Source organism: Belonocnema kinseyi, chromosome 10, assembly GCF_010883055.1.
Source record: "Belonocnema kinseyi isolate 2016_QV_RU_SX_M_011 chromosome 10, B_treatae_v1, whole genome shotgun sequence".
Lineage (NCBI taxonomy): Eukaryota > Metazoa > Arthropoda > Insecta > Hymenoptera > Cynipidae > Belonocnema > Belonocnema kinseyi.
Genome location: NC_046666.1, coordinates 84483328 through 84492870, shown reverse-complemented (window position 1 = coordinate 84492870; position 9543 = coordinate 84483328). Strand labels below are relative to the sequence as shown.

Sequence of the window (9543 nt, the reverse complement as noted above, 5' to 3'; positions counted from 1 at the left end):
ACGACGATGATTTTCCCATGTACTTTGCAGCTTGATTGTGAGACAATTTGAGACCTTTTGGGTGGGAACAAAGGAACACAGCCTCGAAGCGCGAAGCGTATATGGAACTCATTTTTTGTAACGTGGTAACAAGATGAGAACTGAAAGCAAACTGAATGTTAAATCAAAAAGCATGAAAGAGGGAGCTCTTTTTAATATTTTGACACCAAAATCATGTCGATACACCTTACCGACTGCGAGTAAAGCCACCCACGCTTTAACTTGACAGACTGTACTTTTGATTTTTAGACGGTATCACTTCATGAATAATATGGAATAATATGTGATCTTGTCTGGGTTTATCAAGCTTCAATATTTTGTCACCGCAGATGGCACCTTTTCATTTCGTCCGCACAGTAAAAAAAGTCTTTAAAATGATACCGAAATCAATATAATTTTGATATGCGAAAAAAATTATACCGAATTGAAGATTACTTGGATCGACCAGAGTGAATGATCGATTTTTGAGATCATAATTATCTGATTCGGGATCATGTATGAAGTCAAACCAATATGGCTGAAGTTCTCAGAATAATTTAGCTCAAATGCAAAGTTTTATGACTTCTGATCGTGCAGTGTGCATTAAATTAAAAAAAAATTAAATCTAATATTAGAAAATATTATCTGTTAAGTGTAGTTTTTACTTGCATGTGGTTAGATAGCATTGATATAATCTCGTGAGTCTAATGATCGTTGGAGCAAAATTCTCTGAAATAAAATTACATACACACTTACTCAGAGTTGCTAAGGAACCATTTCCATGAACTATTAGAGAACGTTGACTTAGCAACAAGACAAAGAATGTGGCTTCAACAAGATGGTGCTCCGCCATATTTTGCACTCATCGTACGTGAGTTTTTGAACCTAAATTTCAATGAGAGATGGACCACCAGCTTACCAGATCTAATATCACCTGAATTAGTTTTATGGGATTATATTAAACATGTAGTTTTTGTTCAGTGACCCACAACACGAGAAGATCTAAAGGAAATGATTCGGGCAGCTTGTGCAGCCATTTCTCGAGAAACTTTGGTGAAAACTGTGGACGGTTTTGAAAGACCACCTGAAGCGTGAGAAGCAAGGGGAACTCACGACAAGAAAGCACCCCAAAGGAGACAGAACTTACTACGTCCACGCCGCCGTTTCTGGGTAACGGTAAAAGTAAGGAGAAAGTGTCTTTTTTTTGTAACTAGTCACAGAGAAGTGACATTGTCAAGATTGTCACTTTTGTAACTATATAGTCACATTCTTTACAACTTACCCGAAATGGTTGTTACTTTCTAGGTGTGTTTGGGGGGGGGGGGGGTTGTGATAAAAATCCACACGCTGAAGTCTACAAAAAAATACATTTGGGAACAGAGTTCAATCTAAGAAAGATCGTTTTGACCTTTAAGTGACCTTGAAAATTGACCTGAAGGTCATGATGGTCAAAGTGTTGTACACCTTAACATTCCATCGACTTTCGTAAAGCATCTTGAACGTTTGTTTGCCCCAAAAAACCAAGACAATGTAGAAAAGGGGCATCTAGTCGTTTCTCAGATATTTGACCTTAATTTTTTATCTTTTCAAGGTCACAAAAATAATTTTCCACAAATCGTTGACTTGAAATTGTCCGCTCTTTTTAAATCTGCAGTCAAAAGTAGGGGTTCACATTTAGGAAAAGGGTCTTACCTCCATTTGACCCTGAACATCGACCTCAAGCTCAAAATTGATGGCACATTAAAATGTCCCCCTCGGTCCTGGTCATACTTTGTTCAAAGAATTTCTTTGCAGGTAAAGTATTTTAGAAGATATTTATGATTATAGATTAAAATAGGCACTCTATGTAAAAATTTTATAAATTAAAAGTTTCAAGTTCAAAAAATCACCCTCTATATATTATACAAAAGAAAATACAGTAGAGAAATAAAAAGAGTCAAACCCACTTAATCTATTGACATCCTTAATATTATTTTAGTTGAAGACACAAAATAATATTATTAATTTTTCACATAGTGCAATGTAGTAGCAGAAACATGCTGCCTTGTGAAAGTTGCTTATAAAAACTAACCATGATTTCAAATTTGAAAGAATGTCTATATGAGTAACTAACCATTTCCTAATTGCCTACGTGCGTGAATGGAGTACGTGGCTACGAATGAATTCCAGTAAGTCTTGTCGATCAAGTCTTGCCATTTCAAACCGTGTTATCTTATCGCTAAATACTTGTTGTCGCATCTATTCCTGATCTAAGTATCTTTGTAGGAAGTATCTCTTAACCTAGATTTAGTTTGAAGATATGACAAATCTTTTTTCGCCATAAACGTTTCCTTCTGACTGTGAAATCAGCTATGTAATAAAAATATGTAATATCAACTTTGCAAATAATAAATAAAACATGACACATATAAAAATATATGGCCAGTTAAACCTAATGCGCGTCCAATGGGGAAATTGCCCTTCTACCCATAAAGTAGTATAAAAGCAAGCTTTACATTGGCTACTTATGAGAACAGACAAGTCACAGCCCACACTATACTTACATTGTTTAAATAATATCTTAACGCTTAAAGTGATTTTATGATATACTAAGTAAAGAAAAAATTCTCTGGAGAGTGAAAAATTTTCTTTTACCATAAATAATCAATTATTAAAGACACCTATTGATTTGTGCAATCATAATCAGAAAGAGCATTTCTGCTTCATGTATTTAATATGTAACGGCATAATTTATTCTTATACTGAATTATTGGCAAAAGATCATAAAATGAGGTTAGTTTAGATATTTGTAAGTGTTCACGGGAGTCTCTTATATCATAAGGGTCTAAAGATCCTCAAGGGAGAGTTGAGTCACGAGGTACTCCACATTTAATTGGTGCCGTTGTACCGGAACTAGTTCAACTTTGATGCATTTTGATTGATATGAGTTAGCGCTATTTTCAAATCACAATGTTGAATTCAAGAGAATTTAATACATAATAGAGACATCACTCAAACAAGTAAATTATACATTATTGGGAAGGTTAGTTATTGGACTTAGAGAAAAATAATATTCACTTTAAAAGACATGCTCTTTAAAATTGTCATAAGCAACAGAATTAATAAAAAATAAAACTGTTCAAACTTTTCGCGCCCCAAGAAAATGCCAATGTTCCGGTACAGCGGCGACCATTGGAGGGGAAACGTGTCTTAACTCTTCCTAGAGGATCCCTAATACGGCCAATACCCGGAACACAGCGAGCTTAAATGCATGCCCTTCTAAATATTGCGATTTTTTCAAAGAACCCCGTTACACCATATGTAACTTTTTTCTGTTTCTAATATCTTTAAATGTATAATATCATAACACTGGAATGAACTTTAGCTTTAATTATTGGTGCCCAGGTCTGTTGAGTGTTCGATCTAGATCGGAGAATTCAAAACGACTTCTTTTTTTGCTTAAATTTTATTTTTTTTAAACATTTGTATTCCTTAAAGAAATTTCTAAAAGTTTATGAGAAAGATATTTCGGAACTTCCATTGAAGCGCCTTTGTGTCCGGGTTTAAAAAATGTTTTCACATCCCTTATATTACCAGAGATGATGAATGTGCTAAGGAATGAAAATAAAAATATGTTTTTGGCAGGCTTGACAAGAAAAGGAGGGGGGGGGGGTTAAGAAGTTATTCCCCCTATGGTTACAGTTTCGAGGCGACCTGGATGTTCCAAAACTGTTAGAAGACAAAATTACATATAGCGGCCCGTCATTACCACCCTAACTTCCATACCTGGGTTTTCCTCTCGACTGGCCTGATTTTTGGACAGAGAAAAATGTCGAATTAAAGGTCAGTATATTATCAGGCATATTATCTGCGTATAAATCCCCAAGTTACTTCCAGTCTCCACGCTTGGGCCAGGCTGGAGGCCGCTAGTCTGGTTCTAGCTTGTATTTCCTGGTGGCTAGAGCTCGAACCTGGCTAGATAGCAGTGTTCCCAATTCTGGTGTCCTTGCGCACTACACATGCGTAGCGTCGATAACAGGATTAGTCACCGTTAACGCACTTACCTAAAATAAATGAATGTGCAAATCAATTTTTTACAATAAATAAAGTTTAAACTGCTCTTCGATATTTTTAACATGCAAGAAGAGACGTGTACGTAAAGAACATGGAGGATAGCGCTAATGAATTTTTCCTTTTAGATTTTGCACATCAAATGATTTTTTTAGTTGAAACTCGACGATCAATTTTTTTCAAATTAAAGTTATTAATTAAAATTTTCTTAAAATGTCATCAAGTTTATACTGAAACAAGAGTGACAAGATAAAAGACAAACAAACCTTCCTAAAAATAAAATGGCGCGGAATCGATAATAAGCTAGAGTCCAACCAGGGCCAGTTTCGGCGAGATCTAACCTGGCCATCAAGATTGACCCTGGTCATATTTATCATTACATTTTAGCTTGATCCAGGCTATTATTTATTTTATTATACTTTAGGAATATCTTGTTACAAAACTAGCTTCAATTGATGTATTCATTATTTCTATAAATATATGTGGTTGGTAATTAGGTGTACATAACTTTGAAAAGTTTCACTTACTAAAATAAAAACAAAACAGTTTACCGTAGGACACAATGGACGAGACACGGACAAAAAGTCCTATTTATGAAGTTTACCAGGTAAACTTGAAATTCTTTAAATTAGGTTCTAATATAACTATTCGATTATGTATTATTATATTTTTAATTACCGAATACTTATACACATATTTATCTGAATAAAGACGACTTTATAATAGTTTGGTGTATTCTCTTTTTCGAAATCAATTTACCATGCTCTCTATTTTAAACCTTAAAAAATTTAGTGCGATTTCCTGTAGTATTTGAAGTTATTCTTAATTAATAAAATAAAATAATATTCATTCAATAAGTTTCAAATTACGTTTCTCTATGAAACCTGTAGCTTTTATATGATTTTAATGTAAATTTATACTTATTTATGATTCGCATTTAATTCAAAATATTAAAATTCATTCCTTATTTGAATTTTTAAATTCTTTATTACTGACAAATTTCACATGCATGTTTAAACATCTTAAGAATTTAAATCATTTCGTCATTAATTTTCCTCTCGTGTACGTGTTTTTATTGAGAGTTAACCTACTAGTAGCCCGGGAGCCAGCGACAACATCTTTTTGCCATTTTTTCGAACATTATTATATAATTATATAACATTATTATATAACTTTTAGAGTTTTCATCGAAATTTAAATTTTTATTTGGACAATTTGCAAGTATTTTACTTATCTATAAGAGGCTTTGACAAAAATTACCAAGTTGTAAAGAAAAAAAACTTTATTTTGAAAATGCTCCAAATTTTTTATTTTAGTTGGAAATATTTGCTTAACGAACTTAACCTTTATTTTGGGAACCTTAAGGAGTTCATCAAAGTCTGACTCGATTGAAAAAATCCTTTTAAAGTTAGCGTGGCCACAACATTCAGGTAACCATACATACAGACATATAGGCAGAGATACAGACATAGAGATAGACATACACTGATAAAGTTTAATGATTTTTAGTTTCTGGGACTGCCGAAACGTAAAAATCCGTTAAAAACCAGAGATCAAACATTTGGGCGATTAAAATACACCCTCATGAATGAGAGTATAAAAATTAAAATACCCAGTGCTTTTGAAAACGAAGCAAGATATAAAAAAATACGAAGGCTAAATTGTTCTTTGGAAAAATTGCTACAAAAAAATCTCCTTCATAATTTTCAATATTACTTTATATTTATCAAAAACTTGATTCCTTTACTTAATTTCTTTTTTTTATTTATTTCTAGTGCTCGATATAATTATTTTCAGCAGAAAAGCTAGAAATATGATCATCCTGAAGTGTTTTTTAACACTTAAAACTTTTTATCATTAGCCGATAAAATTTTTAAATAAAAAAATATCTTCAGATAATTTTAAAAACAAACATTTTCTCAGTTCTGATTTTGTCAATGGTATGAAAGAGTAAAAACGAATTTTTACCTCTTAAATTAAAATAATGAAGATTTTCAATGAAACGATATGAGAATATACATTGTTATGGATAAATTTTGGTAGCAATTTTTCCAACTTTTTTCCATATCTTGCTTCGTTTTCGAGAAAAACTGTATATTTTGATTTTTATAAATTAAAAGTAGAATTCCTTCACATACGGCTCTGGCGACAGTTTTGTATTCTATTAAAAAAAAGTGTAAGACTTCCCAGATACAAAATGAAGAGAATCATTCATGGTTTTCGTACCTTTTAGTTGCATTCATTTGAATGGACACATGTAAAAGCGTTTACACACTTTTACATTACCTGTTCTTCTTAACTAAAAATAAAATATCTGCCTTTACTTCATATTTTTATGAAATTAACGTCTGCATTTTTCTACCTTATATAAATATAATGTTTTGGAAAAATTAAGTGAAATATTATAGAAATAACAATCATTTCCGCATTTATTCTTTATTGAATTACTATTGAAGTAAAACCAAGGTGCATGCCTTTTTTCAAGTATTTTAGCTCATATGCAAACTTTTTATGGTTTGTGATCGTGCAATGTATTTGAAAAGTTTTTTAAAAAAACGTAATCTGATATTAGAGAATATCGCTTTTTTCTGCAATTATAAATATTTTGTCTAAAAAAATTTGAAAATGATAGCGAACGTGCTTGCGGACGTGCCTGCATACTTTTTTTTGGGTTAATTAAAAATTTTGATTTTACTAAAAACGTGTGTGTATATTTCGAGGTTATCTCTATTACAATTCTTCCGAGCATTACTTCCAAACTACACAATATTTTTGGCCACAATCTTTGGATTTTTAAGTAAACATAGTAACTAATGTTTTGGAACTAACTTTGTTTGTAGGCAATCAAAAAAGGTTATTTCATAAATAATTTCCAAATTATCGGAATGATAGAGCTGAAAAACCACTCTAACCTCAACATAATGCACATGCATAGAATTTTTATTCAGCATAATTAAATTTTTTGGTAATGATCCCTCAAAAAAGAATCCGTGGACGTTCGTTATAATATTTTATAGCATCTCCGAATTCAGTTTTTAATCATTTTCATTTTTTGGAAAAAAGCCAGGGGAACTGTACCCGATTGACCACATGACGAAGTATCACATGCTCGTAAGTGTAGTTGTCACTTGCGTGCTCTTAAATACAATTTTAAGGTTATGTCGTTCTGACGCAAGCGGCAAGAATTGGCTGCCATCCTTTTTTACTGTGTAAGGTGAATCGTGTTTAAACGTTTTATTCACGTTTGAACTGTACTTTTAAACGAACGTAAACATATATATATATATATATATATATATATATATATAGGACATTTCACGTCACGCGGATCGCTGACACCCTGAAAATTTAGTTTCACCAAACAAAACGAATAAATGCGCAACATTAATCTACTTGCTACATACTTTCAAACGTAATGAAGCATTTGAGAAAATTCAAAATGGCGGATTTAATATGGCGCCTTATAAATATGTTTTCCCGGTACACAGTTTAAAAGCGGTTGAAAAAATGTTTAAACTTTGACGCGCGTACCTTAGTTACAGGGTCCTGTCAGTCCAGCCGAAAACTCCTTAATTACTTGAGAAATATCAAAAAATAAGTTGAGTTTTGGATTCAGCGAGTAGAAGTTATAGAATTTAATTCAACAAAATTATAACCTTATTTTGTATACGTACAAACATAGAATCTTATTAAATATATCGTGTACGAGATGTCATGTCGCCTCGGTCCTAGTGGCGAGTTTCGAGGTTAGTCATACTTGCAGTGTCGGATCGCAGAACGCTAGCATTCCTCGCACGAGAAATACATGTGTGATGGCACCATAACTCCCCACTCTAAGCAAGCGTAGGAAGGGTCACATGTGTCTACCTCCAGACCTAAACAGCCAGTTCTATCCCATCCTTTGCGGCCCACTGCACACGTTCAAATAAAGAATAATCGCACTGACAAAACGTCAGAGCGTCTATAACAAAAGTAAATGTTAAGTTAATTTTTACCCCTTCGCACATGATCGTTTAGTATGATAAGCCATTGTAATTTAAAAATAAAAATAGTTATTATGTTTATTATTATGCCCAACCAGTATCCTTTTTATAAGTATCACACACATAATCGCGATTTTCGTCTGATATCTAGATATAAAAGAATACAATTTTTCATAATGAAAATATTCATTTCCATTCCTTCGCTACAATAAAGGTAAGAATCAAAATATTTTTCTTTAAAAATTTATCAAAGCTAATACACGATCTAAAAGAACTACTAGCAAAACAGAAAAAAGAGAATTCGAATGAAGAAAACTTACCAACCTATATTGTCAATGAAAAGAAACAAAAAGGAAAGCGTGAAACAAATAAAATATAGAACGGGAGAAATGTATTTGCGCTTACGTTTATAGCAATGTTACTATTATGTAATTATGTTTTTCGATAGTAAAGAAATGAATGAATCTTGCCTAGATTACATTATTATACATATGATTGTTTATAAATAATAAATATTTATGTGCAATGAATCAATATCATTATTGATTTTTTACGGACTTATATTCATTATATATGAATTATTATATATACATATATTATTATAATAATTATGCATGATATTTTCATAATAATGTATCAATTTTTTTCGCCGCCACACTTATTTTCAATTACCTGACAGTAAGTACTATGAGATACAAATTTTCTTCAGTCATTTCGAACAACTTTTTTTCTCAGAAGTTACACTCTCCAAAGCGGCCGACTTTAGGAGAATCACTCATACAGTTTACGTTCGTTTTGAAGTACAGTTCAAACGCGAATAAAAAGTTTAACACGATTTAAAAAATAACGCACTCCAGCATTTACTTTTATTTGTATTTCATATTTCTACTTTATATTTTATGTACATTATATAATTGTTCGCATATTTAATTTGTAATATATCTTATGTATATTTTTATATAAAACCTGCAAATGCTTTAATTTTTGTACAAAAAAATTAAATTTCTTTATTTGTTTGCTTATTTTATAGATCACAGATCAAAGTATATATGTCGTAACCCACCAGCCGAACCAGTCGGTTAGCCGACTAACTGGTCAGTCGGCTAATCGGCGCTGAATAGACCACTGTGTACCTGTACCTGCTCACGTTCGTTTACTGGACGATTGAAGGCAGCCAAGAAGCGGCCAGTCTGCTATTCGACTAGAGCAAGTTTGAGCGAGCCTAGGGCGCGCAACTGTTATTTCTCGCGCTTGTATTTATCTCGCGCTTCGCACTCGATTATGTATTTACCTCGCACTACACTCTCGGTCTTTATATTGCTCCCGCATTCGTGGACACACCTTTTAAAATCAAAGGTCAACGGACTGACAACTGTAATTTTGTGATTTTGAACTCTCTTTTGTTAAAGCGCTTTCGGCTTTAATGAACACATTCTCATTGCGTATCTCGTGCTTCGCACTCGATTTTGTTCAACATGTAAACTTTTCTACA

At 32.6% G+C, this 9543-nt stretch overlaps 1 long non-coding RNA gene across 1 annotated transcript in view; it reads right to left on the bottom strand.

The window, feature by feature from the left end:
- LOC117181923 overlaps window positions 1-9308 on the bottom strand; it is a 57082-nt gene extending 47774 nt beyond the window's left edge. The window contains exon 1 of the long non-coding RNA XR_004468213.1: window positions 9191-9308. This is a non-coding gene — a long non-coding RNA (uncharacterized LOC117181923). The remainder of the gene's footprint in view (window positions 1-9190) is intronic.
- Between the last annotated feature and the right edge of the window lie 235 nt (window positions 9309-9543).